The sequence below is a fragment of the Eurosta solidaginis genome, chromosome 2, assembly GCF_040869045.1.
Source record: "Eurosta solidaginis isolate ZX-2024a chromosome 2, ASM4086904v1, whole genome shotgun sequence".
NCBI lineage: Eukaryota > Metazoa > Arthropoda > Insecta > Diptera > Tephritidae > Eurosta > Eurosta solidaginis.
In genome coordinates, this window is record NC_090320.1 from 159,164,102 (window position 1) to 159,186,238 (window position 22,137).

Below are 22,137 nucleotides of genomic sequence, written 5' to 3' on the forward strand. Positions count from 1 at the left end.
TGAGGGTTTTAAAAGGGATGGTGGTAGTTGTATAGGTGGTCGTCTTTTCGAGATATCGGCATAAAGGTGGACCAGGGGTGACTCTAGAATGTGTTTGTACGATATGAGTATCAAATTAAAGGTATTAATGAGGGTTTTAAAAGGGAGTGGTGTTAGTTGTATAGGTGGTCGCCTTTTCGAGATATCGGCATAAATGTGGACCAGGGGTGACTCTAGTATGCGTTTGTACAATATGGGTATCAAACGAAAGGTGTTAATGAGTATTTTAAAAGGACGTGTGGCTTAGTTCTATAGGTGGACGCCTTTTCGAGATATCGCCATAAAGGTGGACCAGGGGTGACTCTAGAATGCGTTTGTACAATATGGGTGTCAAACGAAAGGTGTTAATGAGTATTTTAAAAGGGAGTGGGCCTTAGTTCTATAGGTGGACGCCTTTTCGATGTATCACCATAAACGTGGACCAGGGGTGACTCTAGAATGTGTTTGTACAATATGGGTATCAAATTAAAGGTATTAATAAGTATTTTAAAAGGGCGTGGGGCTTAGTTCTATAGGTGGACGCCTTTTCGAGATATCACCATAAAGGTGGACCAGGGGTGACTCTAGAATGTGTTAGTATGATATGGGTATCAAATTAAAGGTATTAATAAGAATTTTAAAAGGGCGTGGGGCTTAGTTCTATAGGTGGACGCCTTTTCGAGATATCGCCATAAAGGTGGAGCAGGGGTGACTCTAGAATGTGTTTGTATGATATGGGTATCAAATTAAAGGTATTAATGAGGGTTTTAAAAGGGAGTGGTGGTAGTTGTATAGGTGGTCGCCTTTTCGAGATATCGGCGTAAAGGTGGACGAGGGGTGACTCTAGAATTTGTTTGTACGATATGAGTATCAAATGAAAGGTGTTAATGAGTATTTTAAAAGCGGGTGATCCTTAGTTCCATAGGTGGACGCCGTTTCCAGATATCGCCACAAAGGTGGACCAGGGGTGACTCTATAATTTGTTTGTACGATATGGGTATCAAATGAAAGGGGTAATGAGCATTTTAAAAGGGAGTGGGCCTTAGTTCTATAGGTGGACGCCTTTTCGTGATATCGCCATAAAGGTGGACCAGGGGTGACTCTAGACTTAGTTTGTACGATATGGGCATCAAATGAAAGGTGTTAATAAGTATTTTAAAAGGGAGTGGGCCTTAGTTCTATAAGTGGACGCCTTTTCGAGATATCGCCATAAAGGTGGACCATGGGTGACTCTAAAATGTGTTTGTACGATATGGGTATCAAATTAAAGGTATTAGTGAGGGTTTTAAAAGGGAGTGGTGGTAGTTGTATAGGTGGTCGCCTTTTCGAGATATCGCCATAAAGGTGGACCAGGGGTGACTCTAGACTTTGTTTGTACGATATGGGTATCAAATGAAAGGTGTTAATGAGTCTTTTACGAAGGGAGTGGGCCTTAGTTCTATATTTGGTCGCCTTTTCGAGATATCGCTATAAAGGTGGACCAAGGGTGACTCTAGAATATGTTTGTACGATATGGGTATCAAATGAAAGGTGCTAATGAGTATTTAAAAAGGCCGTGGGGCTTAGTTCTATAGGTGGACGCCTTTTCGATATATCGCCATAAAGGTGGGCCAGGGGTGGCTCTAGAATGTGTTTGTACGATATGGGTATCAAATTAAAGGTATTAATGAGGCTTTTAAAAGGGAGTGGTGGTAGTTGTAAATGTGAAGGCGTTTTCCAGATATTGACCAAAATGTGGACCAGGGTGAATCAGAACATCATCTCTTGGATACCGCTAATTTATTTATATATATAATACCACGAACAGTAGGTATTCCTGCCAAAATTTCAAGGGTCTTTTATTTCGCCCTGCAGAACTTTTTCATTTCATTCTACTTAATATGGTAGGTGTCACACCCATTTTACAAAGTTTTTTTCTAAAGTTATATTTTGCGTCAATAAACCAATCCACCATACCATGTTTCATCCCTTTTTTCGTATTTGGTATAGAATTATGGCATTTTGTTCGTTTTTGGTAATTTTCGATATCGAAAAAGTGGGCGTGGTCATAGTCGGATTTCGGCCATTTTTTATACCAATACAAAGAGGGTTCATATAAGTACGTGAACTGATTTTAGTAAAGATATATCGCTTTTTGCTCAAGTTATCGTGTTAATGGCCGAGTGGAAAGACAGACGGTCCACTGTGTATAAAAACTGGGCGTGGCTTCAACCGATTTCGCACTTTTTCACAGGAATAGGTTATCGTCCTAGAAACTAAGCCCCTACCAAATTTCACAAGGATTTGTAAATTTTTGTTCGACTTATGGCATTAAAAGTACCCAAAACAAATTAAATGAAAAAGGGCGGAGCCACGCCCATTTTGAAATTTTCTTTTATTTTTGCATTTTGTTGCACCATATCATTACTGGAATTGAATGTTGACATTGCGCATATGCTACTGCGATCACACAAAATGTTTGCGCCTGGACAAGAGAAGATGTGCGGTGTTTTTTATATATATATAATTTTCCATTGATTATACCCAGATGTGATATTTAAATAATTGTTAACTTAGTAAGTGCAATAGGGAAAAAATGTTATTTGATTCAATGTATAATGTAATTCGATTAATATAAATATCTTGTTTTTCGTATATTTATTAAAGCCTTCCTGAGGAAGACGCGAATATGCGTCGAAACGCGTAGAAGATAAATTAAACGATGGTTTTATTTCAAAAAAAAATCGGCCGAAAAGCTCCACAATTTAATAATTAAACTTTACGACCTGGCCCAATATAAAATAATTAAAACTGATCGGAGAGCTACACTGAAGCAGCAAATACGAAAAACAAAAAAGCAGCAAGATGAGACATTTTTTCCAGCATATAAGGTACAAATACAATATAGACACTTGCCAACTAATTAAAGAATACAAAAAACACCATCTGACTCTCGCAAGACAACAACAACGACTAAAATTTTTACTTAAATGTAAGGACTATGGGATCACACCACCACATTTAAAGGGTAAGACAAGTAAAATAGTATTGGGATTTAAACTTGAAATAACGAAGAAGGAAATGCAGAATATAGAAAACCAATTTTTAATAAAAGTACTCAACTTAGAAATCAAAGAGGCAAATATAAAAATTAAAATGGTTAATGATCTTATAAGAAAAACCAAGAAAGCAATGGGTGAAATTTTTGATGAAAAGGAGTATAACTCAATAGTTGCATCTCAAAATCAATACTTAGAGGGTACCAAAATAAAATTGAAATAAATCTAAATAAAAAACTGCTCACTGCAATAAAAGAAACCTTTGAAAATATATAATTTGAAATATAATGAAGATTGGTTTTCGAACAAGACAAAGATTAACATTCCCACAGAGTGCCGGTGGCTACTATCCCTGGGTAATAAATTCGCGCTTCCCATCTCGAAAAAGACTTTCTCGCCCGTACAGTTAATAGCAGATATCGAGCAAGGCATACAGACGATGTCAGATGATAGAGAGAAAGACATAGTTAGATGCAAATTTGCAACTATGGTAAACAACTTTAAAAATAAATTTAGAAACAGTCCGAAAGAGAAATTCATATTGCAAATCTATGAAGAAACCAAACGGTCCCTAAAACAACATAAGGACTCCATAGTTATCACGAACGCGGATAAAGGTAGTAAGACTGTGATGATGTACAAATCAGAGTACGAAGACAAAATGAAAGACCTCTTGGATGACAAGCTAACGTACAAAACCATAAGAACTGATCCTACCCAATTTCTATTACGTAAAAACAACAAGATCGTGAACGACCTCTACAAAACGCAAAGCATCAATTTGAAAGAAAAACACTACTTGTCGTGCCCAGCAGCTACAGCTCCGAGAATATATGGATTACCTAAAGTTCATAAAGAAAACATACCTCTGCGGCCTATTTCTTCTTCGGTGAACGTACCATGCTCGAGATTATCAAAATACGTAGGCCAGATACTACAAAACATCGTTTCGGACAAATACAATATAAAGAATTCACAACGACTAAAAGAAAACATTAAAAATCTAACAATTGAAGATGACGAAACTCTAATATCATTGGACGTAGCATCCCTATTCACAAACATACCTACTCACTTTGCGATTGGCACAATCATGAAACAATGGACAGGTTTACAAAACCACACAAAAATCTCAAAAACCCAATTTCTCAAAATTCTCGAGTTTTGCTTTAGAGAAAATAATTATTTCGTACACGATGGGACCTTCTACCAACAAACATATGGTATGCCGATGGGCAATCCCGTATCACCAACAATAGCAGATATTGTGTTGGACAAGATTATTGACGACAGCATCACTGAGCTAAGATCTAAGGACATACATGTAAAATACATAACAAAATATGTAGATGACATGTTCGCTATAGTTAAGATTAATGACGTGGAAAAGATACTAAAAATATTCAATGGACAACATACTAAAATAAAATTCACCCTGGAGAGAGAAACGAACAACAAATTAGCCTTCCTAGATATAGAGGTCCATAATACAGAGAACAAAATAAGGACCAATTGGTATAAGAAAGCCGTAGCATCATCGAGAATGATCCACTATTTGTCGAACCACCCATGGAGTCAAAAGAAAAACAAGGACATAGGTTTTATTAAGAAAGTCTACTCCCTGAGCGACCAGGAGTTCATGGAGGAAAACAAGAGGAATATAAAAAACATTCTCCAAAAAAATGGCTACCCTAATGCAGTAATAGAAGCATTTATAACTGCAGCAAAAAACAAAACGAGAAACTGCAATATCAATACAGAAAGTGAAGATAACAACAACAAAATATACATTGGCGTCACATATGTACCTCAACTAACGGACAACAACACTTTAGGTAAAATTATCAAAAGCAACAATTTAAGCTACGCACACAAACCGCATCACACAATTCGCAGCATATACACAAAAACAAAGGACAAAATTAATAAAGAACAACTACACAACGTAGTGTATGAAATACAGTGCAAAGGCAAACAAGGAGAAAGCTGCAATAAGGTTTACATTGGCACAACAAAAAGATCGCTTGAAACAAGGGTAAACGAACATAAATCCGATGCCAAAAACAACAAATACACTACAGCATTAGCGCAACACCTGATAGAAAATAACCACACAGCTGATTTTAACAACACATAAATATTGGATGTGGAGAACAGAACAAGAAGAAGGATGACGCTAGAAGGGTTACGGATACAACAACAATTTAACAAAGCAATGAATTTTAAAGAAGACGTTGACAACATAAATTGCGCATATGCTACTGCGATCACACAAAATGTTTGAGCCTGGACAAGAGAAGATGTGCGGTGTTTTTTATATATATATAATTTTCCATTGATTATACCCAGATGTGATATTTAAATAATTGTTAACTTAGTAAGTGCAATAGGGAAAAAATGTTATTTGATTCAATGTATAATGTAATTCGATTAATATAAATATCTTGTTTTCCGTATATTTATTAAAGCCTTCCTGAGGAAGACGCGAATATGCGTCGAAATGCGTAGAAGATAAAATAAACGATGGTTTTATTTCAAAAAAAAAAAAAAATCGGCCGAAAAGCTCCACAATTTAATAATTAAACTTTACGACCTACGATAATTAAGTTGACATAATTTACTTATATACTGTAAAGATATAAAATTTTTTGTTAAAATTTGACTTTAAAAAAATTTTTTTTTTAAGGTGGGCGTGGTCGTTCTCCGATTTTGATAATTTTTATTAAGCATACATATAGTAATAGGAGTAACGTTCCTGCCAAATTTCATAATGATATCTTCAACGACTGCCAAATTACAGCTTGCAAAACTTTTAAATTACCTTCTTCCAAAAGTGGGCGGTGCCACGCCCGTTGCCCAAAATTTTACTGATTTCCTATTCTGCGTCACAAGTTCAACTCACCTACCAAGTTTCATCGCTTTATCCGTCTTTGGTAATGAATTATCGCACTTTTTCGGTTTTTCGAAATTTTCGATATCGAAAAAGTGGGCGTGGTTATTGTCCGATATTGTTCATTTTAAATAGCGATCTGAGAGGAGTCCTCGGGAACCTACATACCAAATTTCATCAAGATACCTCAAAATTTACTCAAGTTATCGTGTTAACGGACGGACGGACGGACGGACATGGCTCAATCAAAATTTTTTTCGATCCTGATGATTTTGATATATGGAAGTCTATATCTATCTCAATTCCTTTATACCTTTACAACCAACCGTTATCCAATCAAAGTTAATAAAACAGAAAATTTGATTGCTTATACAATAGTTAAAAATAAAAAACTCGCAAATGAGGCCAACAGTATAGAAAAATTAGAAAGATTAAATAAATATGTTCCACACTTTGCAAATAAATCACTTAATGCATTATGTGCAGAGTTCATTGACATTTTTTCATTGGAAACAAAACCAATTACCACTAATAATTTTTACAAACAAAAACTTCAAGTGAAAGAAAATAACCCGATCTACGTAAAAAATTATAGAATACCAGAAGCTCATAAGAGTGAAATTAATAAACAAGTAAATAAATTAAATAAAGATGACATAATAGAACCTTCAATTTCAGAATTTAGTGGCCCAATTTTATTAGTACCAAAAAAAACACTCCTAAATAACCAAGAAAAAAGATGGAGAATGGTTGTAGATTACAGACAGGTAAATAACAAACTAACCGCAGAGAAATTCCAGTTGCCGAGAATTGATGACGTACTAGATCAATTAGGAAGAGCTAAATATTTTTCATGCTTAGATTTAATGTATGTATGTATGTATTTATTTGAAAATTTGTTCCTAGCACAACAATTTTGACAAATTATTTAACAGTGCTAGTCATGAATAGCATGAGCTATAAAAATTGAACATTTATAATAATAAATTAGATTAATCAAATTAAATTAAATATAGCGGACAATAGTGAAATATTTATGTATGTAAATGTAAATCTTGAAACTAAAGAAAAGTAGTTAATAAATATTAAAAGACAGCAGTAGTGATGATAACCTTTGGCTGGTTATAGATTGAATAGTATTTAACAAATAAAGAAAGACGCAGAGAAAGGAAAAGGACTTAGAAATGAACATTTTAACAACAACAATTTGAGATCCAGTTTAAGAGTCGTTAAAAAATGATGTTAGCTCTTTTCTGAAGTGCAGAGCATTACTTAAGAGTCGAAGACTAGTAGGTAGCGAGTTCCAAAGACGTATTGCAGTAACAAAGAATTGGCGCTCAGAGGTTAGCGAGCGGTATCTGATGTGCTTAAGAAGAAGCACCGATCTTGATGATTGCAGAAAAATAAGCTTACGATATAGATAGTCAGGTTCCTTCGTGTGTATCAATTTATGGAGGAAGGACAGTGTTTTGACTTTTAAAAGATTTTCGAAAGAAATGTTTAGCAACCTTTCAGCATGTTGAGATACGTGGTCAAATCTTTTCAACCCATAAACATATCTAGCAATGTTGTTGTAAACAACATTTAGTTTGTTCTTGCACAGATAGTCACAGTTTGAGTAAATCACACAACCATGGAGTAGCGTAGGTATTAAGTACGCTTTAGCCAGAAGTAGTCTTATGTGCAAAGGCGTGGAATACTGTGTCTGGATTTCACCAAATTGAACTCAGCCCAGAGTCAATGGATATCACATCCTTTACAGCAGATAACGGTACTTATCGTATTAAAAGATTACCTTATGGTCTTAAAGTAGAACCGAGCTCATTCCAATGAATGTAGACGTTAGCATTTGCAGGCATACAACCTTCACAAGCATTTTTATACATGAACGATTTAGTCGTATTAGGATGCTCCGAAAAATATATGATTAAAAATTTACGAGATGTTTTCGCAACTTGTAGAAAATAAATCCCGGTAAATGTCTATTTTTCATCCAAGAAGTAACTTACCTTGGCCATAAATGCACAAGGAAAGGAATTTTACCGGATCCCAGTAAATTCTAAACTGTTAAAAATTATCCGACACATAACAATGCGGATGAAGCGAAAAGATTCGTCGCATTTTGCAATTATTACAGAAGATTTGTTCCAAATTTTGAAGAATCTCTAGAATAATAACAAGACTTTGCAAGAAAAATGTAGTTTTCGACTGGACAGACGACTGTAAAAAATCTTTTGACTATTTGTAAGCTGCGTTAATAAGCCCTAATATTCTACAATACCCAGATTTCAGTAAACAATTTTGTATAACAACAGATGCTAACGGCTATGCTTGTGGTGCAGTTTTAAGTCAAGAGTACGAAGGAAGGCAATTACCAATTGCCTACGCATCAAGATCATTTACAAAAGGAGAAATTAATACAGCAACAATTGAAAAATAATTAGAGGCCATTCATTGGGCCATAACATATTTTAGACCATACGTTTACGGTAGAAAATATTTGGTAAAAACAGACCACAGACCCTTAACATTCCTATTTTCGACGAAAAATCCTTCATCAAAATTAACTAGAATCAGATTAGATTTGGAAGAATATGATTTCGAGATGGATTATATCGCAGGAAAAGAAAATTATGTAGGAGACGCCTTATCACGCATAGATATCAAAGACCTAAAAGAAATATCTGTAGAAGCGTGTAAAATCTTAAAAGTAACAACCTGATCGAATACTAATAAAAATTCTAGTAATAACCGTAGTAAAAATGAAAATAATACAAGTCACAAAGAGAGCCCAATAATATTTGAAACGCTAAATAAATGTGAATTAAGAAGACTAGTCCAGCTCGTTTTCGATGCCCGAAATTATATTTCAAAAAAAGAAAGAAAATTCGTAGCGAAATTTATATAAACAAGTAAGGAAGGTTAAGTTCGGGTGTAACCGAACATTACATACTCAGTTGAGAGCTGTGGTGACAACATAAGGGAAAATAACCATGTAGGAAAATGAACCGAAGGAAACCCTGGAATGTGTTTGTATGACATGTGTATTAAATGAAAGGCATTAAAGAGTATTTTATGAGGGAGTGGGTCATAGTTCTATAGGTGGACGCCATTTAGGGATATAGCCATAAAGGTGGATCAGGGTTGACTCTAGAATGCGTTTGTACGATATGGGTATCAAATGAAAGGTATTAATGAGTATTTTAAAAGGGCGTGGACCTAAGTTCTATAGATGGACGCCTTTTCGAGATATCGCCGTAAAGATGGACCAGGGGTGACTCTAGAATGCGTTTGTACGATATGGGTATCAAATGAAAGGTGTTAATGAGCATTTTAAAAGCGAGTAATCCTTAGTTCCATAGGTGGACGCCGTTTCGAGATATCGCCATAAAGGTGGACCAGGGGTGACCCTAGAATTTGTTTGCACAATATGGGCATCAAACGAAAGGTGTTAATGAGTATTTTAAGAGGGAGTGGGCCTTAGTTCTATAGGTGGACGCATTTTCGATATGGGTATCAAATGAAAAGTGTTAATGAGTATTTATAAAAGGGAGTGGGCCTTCGTTTTTAGGTGTTCGCCTTTTCGAGATATCGCCATAAAGGTGGACCAGGAGTGACTTTAGAATTTGTTTGTATGATATGGGTATCAAATGAAAGGTGTTAATGATTATTTTAAAAGGGCGTGGGGCTTAGTTCTATAGGTGGACCCCGTTTCGAGATATCGCCATAAAGGTGGACCAGGGGTGACTCTAGAATTCGTTTGTGCAATATGGGTATCAAACGAAAGGAGTTAATGAGTATTTTAAGAGGGAGTGGGCCTTAGTTCTATAGGTGGACGCATTTTCGAGGTATCGCAATAAAGGTGGACCAGGGGTGACTCTAGACTTTGTTTGTACGATATGGGTATCAAATGAAAAGTGTTAATGAGTATTTTTAAAAGGGAGTGGGCCTTCGTTTTATAGGTGTTCGCCTTTTCGAGATATCGCCATAAAGGTGGACCAGGGGTGACCCCAGAATTTGTTTGTGCAATACGGGTATCAAACGAAAGGAGTTAATGAATATTTTAAGAGGGAGTGGGCCTTTCTGGACCAGGGGTGACTCTAGACTTTGTTTGTACGATATGGGTATCAAATGAAAGGTGTTAATGAGCATTTTAAAAGGGAGTAATCCTTAGTTCCATAGGTGGACGCCGTTTCGAGATATCGCCATAAAGGTGGACCAGGGGTGACCCTAGAATTTGTTTGCACATTATGGGCATCAAACGAAAGGTGTTAATGAGTATTTTAAAAGGGAGTGAGCCTTAGTTCTATAGGTGGACGCTGTTTCGAGATATCGCCATAAAGGTGGACCAGGGGTGACTCTAGAATGAGTTTGTACGATATGGGTATCAAATTAAAGGTATTAATGAGAGTTTTAAAAGGCAGTGGTGGTAGTTGTATATGTGAAGGCGTTTTCCAGATATCGACCAAAATGTGGACCAGGGTGACCCAGAACATCATCTGTTGGATACCGCTAATTTATTTATATATGTAATACCTGCCAAGATTTTAAGGGTTTTTTATTTCGCCCTGCAGAACTTTTTCATTTTCTTCTACTTAATATGGTAGGTGTCACAACCATTTTATAAAGTTTTTTCTAAAGTTATATTTCGCGTCAATAAAACAATCCAATTACCTTAACATATTTCATCCCTTTTTTCGTATTTGGTATAGAATTATGGCATTTTTTTCATTTTTCGTAATTTCCATATCGAAAAAGTGGGCGTAGTCATAGTCGGATTTCGTTCATTTTTCATACCAAGATAAAGTGAGTTCAGATAAGTACGTGAACTGAGTTTAGTAAATAAAGATATATCGATTTTTGCTCAAGTTATCGTGTTAACGGCCATGCGGAAGGACAGACGGACGACTGTGTATAAAAACTGGGCGTGACATCAACCGATTTCACCCATTTTGACAGAAAACAGTTAACGCCATAAAATCTATGCCCCTACCAAATTTCAAAAGGATTGGTTAATTTTTGTTCGATTTATGGCGTTAAAAGTATCCTAGACAAATTAAATGAAAAAGGGCGGAGCCACGCCTATTTTTAAATTTTCTTTTATTTTTGTATTTTGTTGCACCATATCATTACTGGAGTTGAATCTTGACATAATTTACTTATATACTGTAAAGATATAAAATTTTTTGTTAAAATTTTACTTTAAAAAAAAATTTTTTTAAAAGTGGGCGTGGTCCTTCTCCGATTTTGCTAATTTTTATTAAGCGTACATATAGTAAAGCCAAATTTCATCATGATATCTTCAACGACTGCCAAATTACAGCTTGCAAAATTTTTAAATTACCTTCTTTTAAAAGTGGGCGGTGCCACGCCTATTGTCCAAAATTTTACTAATTTTCTATTTTGCGTCATAAGTTCAACTCATCTACCAAGTTTCGTCGCTTTATCGGTCTTTTGTAATGAATTATCGCACTTTTTCGGTTTTTCGAAATTTTCGATATCGAAAAAGTGGGCGTGGTTATATTCCGATATCGTTCATTTTAAATAACGATCTGAGATGAGTGCTCAGGAACCTACATACCAAATTTCATCAATATACCTCAAAATTTACTCAAGTTATCGTGTTAACGGACGGACGGACGGACGGACGGACGGACATGGCTCAATCAAATTTTTTTCGATCCTGATTATTTTGATATATGGAAGTCTATATCTATCTCGATTCCTTTATATATGTACAACCAACCGTTATCCAATCAAACTTAATATACTCTGTGAGCTCTGCTCAACTGAGTATAAAAACCTAATTGTTGTGGTGAAGATTGACTTAGGGCAATTCTTTACCAGGATTATGGAAGAAGCAGGCAATTTAGGAATTGGACAAATACAGTTGTCCTTAGGAGACAAATTTTTTTTTTAAATAATTATACCACACATTTAAAGAAATTGGTACCAAAGTTCTCAAAAATTCAATTATAGCATTAACTCCAGAGGTTATGCATGTGACAAATACCGAGAAAATTAAAGAAATTCTTCACAAATATCATAACGAACCTGTTTTTGGTGGCCAACCAGGAATAAATCGTATGACGGGTAAAATGACACAAAAATACTACTGGAAAGGAATGAAAAACGATATCAGAAAATATATAAAAAAATGCGTTCATTGTAATAAAAATAAAATAAATAAAAATTTGAAAGAGCCTATGATTATAACAGAAACGCCCACAAAAGCGTTCGACATAGTAAAAATAGATACGATTGGCCCTCTTCCCAGGTCAGAAAATGGAAATGAATATGCAGTCACTATATATTGTGACTGACTAAGTATTTGGTTGCAATACCAATACCCAGAAAACATGCAAAAACAATAGCCAAAGCGGTATATGAAAATTGTATTCTAGTTTTTGATTGCATAAAAACAATTATAACAGATATGGGAAGCGAATATTAAAATAGCATATTTGACGAATTATGCAAGCTTCTAAAAATGTCCCATAAAACTGCAACACCTTACAACAATCAAACTTAAGGCACATTTAAACGTAGTCATCGAACATTCAATGAATGTGTGCGTTCCTTCATATCCGTTGATAAAGACGATTGGGATAAATACCTTAAACATTTTTCGTATTGTTATAATGAAACGCCATCTACAGTTCATGGTTATTGTCCATTCGAACTAGCTTTTGGTAAGACACCCCAGACTTACGAATTTTTACAAGAAAATACAGTGAGCCCATTATACAATTATGAGGCTTACGACAAAGAAATTAAATATAGGTTACAAATAGGGCAAGATAGAGCTTATAAATTGGTAAAAGGATCTACAGAAAAACAAAAAATTAGTTATGATAGGAAAATAAAATTTAAAGAAATAAATTTAGGAGATTTAGTATTAGTCTGAGATGAAGCAGGTCATAATTTAGATAGTAGGTATAAGGGGCCCTATAAGGTAGAAAATATCGATAAGAAAAATAACATCACATTAATTCCCTATAATGTAGAAAATAGAAACATAGAAAACATAAATCAGAATAGTAATTATCCTGTAAGCAATAAAAATAAGAGAATCATAGCAAATAAAAATAGGCTTAAACTTGTAGAATAAGAACACTTAAATTTTGTAAACACAAAGAAAATTTTTATTGTATGCAAAAAAATATAATAATAAAAAAAAAAATTCTCAATGAAATAAATTATTAAATAGCCCACTTGTAAATGAAGTAAGTATAACGAAAATTTTATAACATAAGTAATTACCTAACACCAAAGAACAAAAAGAAAATAAAATGTAAAGTCAAAAACTCAAGTACCTCACATTGACACAAATATACCGCACAAGTAAAACAATTAAAATGAAAAAATGTTTATTTACAAAACCAAAACCACTTATCCATAAGCAAGCTACTTAAAATACAAAACCACTTGAGACTCTGTCATAAATTTAATTGAAATAGAATGCCTCTACACCCAATGTAAAACCATTCTCTAAAAATTGATGGTGTAACATACATATATCTTGCATTCATTCTAAACAATTCGCACGCTGCAGTGCATTCGACACTCTGCTTGAGTCGCAAGTGCGAATCTTAATATATAAAAAACACGTGTCACATGTTTGAGGCCAATCGACTCCTAAACTACTGAACCCATTTTGAATTTGTTTTGCATCCCGTGTGTAGTTTGATCTAACTTGAAATATTGGGTAGCTTATATCTCATTTTATAGTCGCAATATTATTTTATTGCAATTTTTTATTTGTTTATGCGTAATATTAAAATGTTACGTATACGCAGTGGCACTAATATTTTCAGGTGGTGCGGATATACTTCCGCGTAATTGCTTGGTGTTTAATTAAACAACCTGCTTATCAATAAAAAAAATTATAGCGAATGATATCAATTATAGCACATCACCACATATCTCGAAAAGGCGTCCACATATAGAACTATGGCCCACTTTTTTTTCAAATACTCATTAACACCTTTCATTTGATAACCATATCGTACAAAAAAATTCTAGAGTCACCCCTGGCCCACCTTTATGGCGATATCTCGAAAAGGCATCAACCTATAGAACTAAGGCCCACTCCCTTTTAAAATACTCATTAACACCTTTTATTTGATACCCATATCATACAAACAAATTCTAGAGTCACCCCTGGTCCACCTTTATGGCGATATCTTGAAAAGGCGTCCAGCTATAGAACTAAGGTTCACGCCCTTTTAAAGTACTCACTAACACATTTCATTTGATACCCATATCGTACAAACACATTCTAGAGTCACCCCTGGTCCACGTTTATGGCGATATCTCGAAAAGGCGTCCACATATAGAACCAAGGCCCACTTTGTTTTCAAATACTCATTAACACCTTTCATTTGATACCCATATCGTACAAAAAAATTCTAGAGTCACCCCTGGCCCACCTTTATGGCGATATCTCGAAAAGGCATCCACCTATAGAACTAAGGCCCACTCCCTTTTAAAATACTCATGAACACCTTTCATTTGATACCCATATCGTACAAACAAATTCTAGAGTCACCCCTGGTCCACCTTTATGGCGATATCTTGAAAAGGCGTCCACCTATAGAACTAAGGTTCACGCCCTTTTAAAATACTAACACATTTCATTTGATACCCATATCGTACAAACACATTCTAGAGTCACTCCTGGTCCACGTTTATGGCGATATCTCGAAAAGGCGTCCACATATAGAACTAAGGCCCACTTTTTTTTCAAATACTCATTAACACCTTTCATTTGATACCCATATCGTACAAAAAAATTCTAGAGTCACCCCTGGCCCACCTTTATGGCAATATCTCGAAAAGGCATCCACCTATTGAACTAAGGCCCACTCCCTTTTAAAATACTCATTAACACCTTTCATTTGATACCCATATTGTACAAACGCATTCTAGAGTCACCCCTGGTCCACGTTTATGGCGATATCCCGAAAAGGCATCCACCTATAGAACTAAGGCCACTCCCTTTTAAAATACTCACTAACACCTTTCATTTGATACCCATATTGTACAAATGCATTCTAGAGTCAAACCTGGTCCACTTTTATAACGATATACCGAAAAGGCGTCCACCTGTAGAACTAAGGCCCACTCCCTTTTAAAATACTCATTAACACCTTTCATTTGATACCCGTATCGTGCAAACAAATTCTAGAGTCAGGCCTGGTCCACCTTTATGGCGTTATCCCTAAATGGCGTCCATCTATAGAACTATGGCCCACTTCCTCTTAAAATACTCTTTAATACCTTCCATTTGATACACATGTCATACAAACACATGCCAGGGTTACCCTAGGTTCTTTTTACAACATGGTGATTTTCCCTTACTTTGTCTCCACAGCTCTCAACTGAGTATGTAATGTTCGGTTACACCCGAACTTAGCCTTCCTTACTTGTTTTTTTTTTTGTTGCCTTTGTATTGCAACTTATTATGTCATCCACGTATCTAGCATAAAATTACACGCCTAATTTGGACTTCAGCTCCTGTATGTACTTTTCTTCCAGATTTCGCATGAACACTTCCATAAGAATTGCTTATGAGGGGCTTCCAATTCCAAGACCGTTTGTTTATCTATATATTTTATTGTTGAATTGAAAATAGTTTTGAAAATAGTTTGATTTGCATACTTTTCACTTTGTTTTTTTTGTTATGAACTATTGTTGAGCTAACTATGTCCAAAGTATCCGATAGTGGTATAGATGGGTATAAATCTTTTATGTCAAAAATACCAATTTTGATATTCCTTGTTAGCTCTACGGTCTCAAGTCTCTCTATTAGTTCTGTTGTTTTAGCTATTGCATATTCGTTCCTTAGCTCCAGAGTATCTTTCAATATCGTTTTTAAATATTTGGACAGTTTGTAACATGGTGCCGATTTAAAATTAATGATGGGCCTCATTGGCGTGTCCGGCTTGTGGATTTTTATTAGCGCAATCAGTGGAGGAGCAGAAGGATTCATTTGGACCAATCTATGAGCCATGTTAGAATCTACTATATTTGTTGCTTTTTTTATAGCAACTTTGATTTGTTTTTGGTATTCTTCTGTGGGATCCTCTCTCATTCTACGACATTTCATTTCCTCTATGAGATCCTCGGTTTTGGATATATATTGCTCTTTTTCGATTAGTACAGTGGTGTTTCCTTTGTCCGCTTTCGTTGTGACAATATTGTTTTTCCTTAGTTTATGCCGTAGATTCTTTATTGTTTTCCTCTCTGTATTCGATTTTTGTCCTTCCTGTGCTTTCACCTCCTTTTTTATGATTTCCCTGCACATGTAAGCTTGTATACGCCGTGGCTGCTAAACGGATCCTCTGAGTTAGTGTTAGTTCTTAGTTTTCGCCCTAGATTGTTCGATGTTTTGAATGGTATGTTAATGTTGTATTTTTTAAAGAAGTTTGCCAATTTATATGTTGCTTTTCCAGTATATATCATAGTCGTCCAGCTATTATTTTCCTTTTCATTATTTCTTTTTGGTTCTCCATTTGTCCTTCTGAGCTTATCTACTAGTGCTTTTTTATATCCGTTGTTTGCAGCGAAAATATATATGACCTTAAGTTCTCTCTTATATGTCTCTTGTGTAAGAGGTGTTCTTTCAAGTCTATGTGCCAAGTGCCTTAATGCTGCATTTTTATGCTCTTGGGGGTGATTTGAGGTATTGTGTATTATTGTGTGGGTGGTCATTGACTTTCTATATATTTCATAGTTAAATCTTTTGGCTTCTTTATCAATATTTATCGTGAGGTATAGATAGTAGATTCCTCCGTCTTTTTCGGTTTCCATTCTAAATTTTATATTTCCGTGCTGCCTGATGAGGTACTCCAGTATAAGCTCTTCGTTATTAGCAGTTAAAACGCATATTATGTCATCCACGTATCTAGCATAAAATTACACGCCTAATTAGGACTTCAGCTCCTGTATGTACTTTTCTTCCAGATTTCGCATGAACACTTCCATAAGAATTGCTGATGTGGGGCTTTCCATTCCAAGACCGTTTGTTTGTCTATATATTTCATTGTTGAATTGAAAATAGTTTTGACGTAAAGTGGTTCTTAGCGTATTTGTGATTTGCATACTTTTCACTTTGTTTTTTTGTGTTATGAACTATTGTTGAGCTAACTATGTCCAAAGTGTCCGATAGTGGTATAGATGGGTATAAATCTTTTATGTCAAAAATACCAATTTTGCTATTCCTTGTTAGCTCTACGGTCTCAAGTCTCTCTATTAGTTCTGTTGTGTTAGCTATTGCATATTCGTTCCTTAGCTCCAGAGTATCTTTCAATATCGTTTTTAAATATTAGTACAGTTTTTAACATGGTGCCGATTTAAAATTAATGATGGGCCTCATTGGCGTGTCCGGCTTGTGGATTTTTGTTAGCGCAATCAGTGGAGGAGCAGAAGGATTCATTTGGACCAATCTATGAGCCATGTTAGAATCTACTATATTTGTTGCTTTTTTATAGCAACTTTGATTTGTTTTTGGTATTCATCTGTGGGATCCTCTCTCATTCTACGACATTTCATTTCCTCTATGAGATCCTCGGTTTTGGATATATATTGCTCTTTTTCGATTAGTACAGTGGTGTTTCCTTTGTCCGCTTTCGTTGTAACAATATTGTTTTTCCTCAGTTTATGCCGTAGATTCTTTATTGTTTTCCCCTCTGTATTCGATTTTTGTCGCTCCTGTGCTTTCACCTCCTTTTTTATGATTTCCCTGCACATGTGTCTTCTTTCCTTCTGAGGGGGCACGCGATTTAGAAGTACTATGACATTTTTTTTAATACAGGAGAGTCTTTAGTTGTGCCATGTGCAATTTTTAAGCCGAATTTCAAAAGCAACGAAATTCTGCATTTCGTTTTAATATTATAGTGAAGTGTGAAAAATAAAAATCTATATATATAAAAAGAAAGGCTAAAATGTGTGATGTATATTGGAACGATTTTCCGTCATCCATTGTCAAATTTGGTTTTGAGAAAAACAGGTTTCGGAGTTGTGCTATCATCAGTGTCGATTTTTGTTCTGATATGTTGTTGCCGTTTGTACACTATTTATAGTTCGTAGGTATATAAGCAGGGTTTGTCAAATTGATGCTTGTGTATATTTATTTTTGTGTATGTGTTGTGTGTTCATTCAGAACCGAGGGTGGTTTACTAATCGATTTGTGTGGCTGACTGGGGTAGGTGTAAATCTGTGATTTTAGTCGTTTGATCTTCTTTGTCGGTTTTTTGTTTTGGTGTGTTAATTGTTTTGTGTTTATTTGTTGTTGTGTGTTTGTCTGTTGTACATGTGTGATTACTTTGTTTCCTGTAAACAAGTTATAAAGGCTCGAATATTGTGTCAGAAATTGTGTTTATCTGTTCGTTTATTATTCTACCGTCGAATGTTTTTTGTTTGTAGATTTCCATGTTTTCGAGTACGTTGAGACGTCGGCCCTTTTCTAATATGTGAAGACCCTAATTATTTTATTGATTTTTGCTGGGGAACATTCATTCTCGACCATGTGATTCCCGAAGTTCGACTCGGGTATAATGTTTGGATTCCGTATTTTTATTGTTGTAATCTCTAATATGTTCTCTGAACCTCGTTCTTATTTGCCGTCCTGTTTGTCGCAGGTAAGCTTGTATACGCCGTGGCTGCTAAACGGATCCTCTGAGTTAGAGTTAGTTCTTAGTTTTCGCCCTAGATTGTTCGATGTTTTGAATGGTATGTTAATGTTGTATTTTTTAAAGAAGTTTGCCAATTTATATGTTGCTTTTCCAGCTATTATTTTCCTTTTCGTTATTTCTTTTTGGTTCTCCATTTGTCCTTCTGAGCTTATCTACTAGTGCTTTTTTATATCCGTTGTTTGCAGCGAAAATATATATGACCTCAAGTTCTCTCTTATATGTCTCTTGTGTAAGAGGTGTTCTTTCAAGTCTATGTGCCAAGTGCCTTAATGCTGCATTTTTATGCTGTTGGGGGTGATTTGAGGTATTGTGTATTATTGTGTCGGTGGCCGTTGATTTTCTATATATTTCATAGTTAAATCTTTTGGCTTCTTTATCAATATTTATCGTGAGGTCTAGATAGTATATTTCTCCGTCTTTTTCGGTTTCCATTGTAAATTTTATATTTCCGTGCTGCTTTTTGAGGTACTCCAGTACAAGCTCTTCGTTATTACTAGTTAAAACGCATATTATATCATCCACTTATCTAGCATAAAATTACACGCCTAATTTGGACTTCAGCTCCTGTATGTACTTTTCTTCCAGATTTTGCATGAACACTTCCATAAGAATTGCTGATGTGGGGCTTCCCATTCCAAGACCGTTTGTTTGTCTATATATTTTATTGTTGAATTGAAAATAGTTTTGACGTAAATTGGTTCTTAGCGTATTTGTGATTTGCATACTTTTAACTTTGTTTTTTGTGCTATGAACTATTGTTGAGCTAACCAAACGCGTGCGTTATATGATCCACGCTTATGTGCCAGTGACCGTGCGACCGGTTGCTATGTACAAACGTTTAGATCTCTCATGCAATATGTATGTACGTATGCAAACGATGTCACAGGAACTTTGACAAGTGCATTGAGAGGAACATTCGATTTGGAGTCACCAGTATCGCTTGGAAATAAGAAACAATATTTACAAAAACATCCTTTTTTTGTTCAGAACAAACAAGCCACTCATATTCTTTAAAAAATTATGCTTAAAGTATCGCTTTTCTATTTTTCTTTTTTACTATGACTCGAAAAAGAGAAGATATAGTCTTTCGGTGTTACCCAAGGATATTTAGTAAGTTGTACTTCGTATAATCATCTAATACATGTTTTTTCCCACAAAATTACCTATGTCGTATTTTTCAACAATAGAATTTTGTGAAAGTGATATAGGTACATTCGAAGCCAATTAAGTATTCATAGATGTTGAATGCAACGTTTTCTCTTTATTATTATCAACCAACAATGTATTAGCGTCGCGACCAGTATAAGTTAAGAGTGGAAGAGTACTTCCGTTTTCTACATTTGTATCATTGCAGAACTGTTCCTGAAGTTTTGGCAGCTTGCAAAAATATTCTTTGATGCTCTTCATAGCTCGTCGCTTATTAATATATTTTCCATCAGATTTTCCGTCCTGCAAATATTGTTACGAATATTAGCAACACTAAGGGGTACTGCCATCTCTAAGCCGATGCTAAGCAGCGCCTTGTATGCACATCCATAAATCAATCATTATGTATCTACATAAAAGAATCAATCATTATGTCTACACATATGTACGTATACGCAGCTGAGAAGCAACGCACAACCACATGCATATATCTGAGATACTTTCGAAAGTATGCAATGAGAGAAGCTATAAAATCGTGCAATTATAGTTACAGCTGAGAAATTTGATAGCTGATGGCCAACTAGTAGATTCTGGAAATGGAAGCGCCTAGAAGATGCGAACGAGGAAATCAAATAATATAAAAGGCAGCGACAGATAGAGGCGCTACAATCAGTTTCATTGGAGCTATGAATCAGTTTCAATTAAACACGATATCTGTCGGGCAATAGTAGAGTTATTTATTGTGAAGTACTTTAAGAAAAGGCCATTTTGCATTTCTGAATAGTGGTGTTATTTATTCAACAGTGTTTGAATGACTGTCGTAGTCGCCAACAGCCAACCCTTCTATTTAATAGAAATTAGTTTTAGAAAACTTGAATATTGAATTTTGAATTTATTTGCATATGTACCTTTTACGTATAAGTACGCAATCTGAATTATTTGCACGTACAAATACGTAATATCCTATATTACGTACATATTCTTTATTAAATTTAAGTATTTGAAATGTTTGTAATGTACGCTAACACGCAAGCGTATTTCACCTCTCTGGCAACCCCAACAATGGGTTGACAGATGTGACTATGTACACACATACATATATTTATAATTTTTTTGACATTTCATTATTTTATTATACATTCGGACTTTTTTACTCACCGCGCTCGTGACTTTTTTTCTCTGTAGTAACCCTTTTTTATAAAGAAATTAAGAAAACTTCAAATTTATTAAATTAGTAAACCAAGCTGTGAACTATTAAATTTGTGCATTTTTATTTGATATATCGAAGTCGAAACCGTGCCGCTCTAAGTGAATTTCTGCCGGCACCTCGTTTCCAACAAACCGTGCAGAATTAGATAAAAGGTTTCATGTGCATTAATGGACCTATTTAACTTGTGGTCCAAGATAAGCTTAGCGTACACCATTTAAACCAGTGGTGCTTCATGTCGTACTATTTATAAAGCTCCACGAGCATACGGTCTATTTCCACCGCCACCAGCGCCAGATACAGCCACCGCCACCATATTCAGCCGCCATCTACAACCACATCATCGCCAACACCAACCACCATCATCACCGCAGCAGCCACCACAGCTACATCCTACGATAAGGAAACGAAGGTAACACCCATACTGTGCCCCCATATTCACTGTGGTCCTTTGTCGCCATCAAGCAGCCAGCAACACAATAAATACCCATTTGCCAAAAACCGTGAGTATTAAATCGAATTTAATATCTACTTCCCAGTACGGAAATACACCACCATACGAAGAAATATATATAAAATCGGAAAAAGTAAGGCAATTTGATCCTCAAAAAATTATTATTTCCCGCCAAAAGTTATAACTTGCACATACCACTTCGTATATATACACATATATATATATATATATATATATATATACAGCAATAACCCATATTGCAAAACTCAGTACGGTATGTGTGCAAAGCAAAATAAGAAAAACTCAGTATTTGCTAAAAGCACCCCTTATATTTTAGTGCGACAAATCTCTATATAATTTAAAATTTTCTCATTTTAAATTAAAATATCTCTAGTCGGCAGTTAAATATATTGCAAAACCAAACAAATATTGAAGAGAATAAAACAAGTTATTCTTGCGTTGCAATTATATATAATTATAATTACACAAATCGACATAAGCGGTAAAGTATCCTCATACAGTGGTACAAGGGTGGTTCGGTGCGTACATTAGCGTGAAAACAAAAAAAAATAAATAGATATATTCTCTCTTGTAAAGCTAAAAACTCCCCGAATATATATTATTTTCACTCTGTATTCCTCTTTATACAGTCCACAAAAATTATCGATAGTGAAAATCTTAAAAAA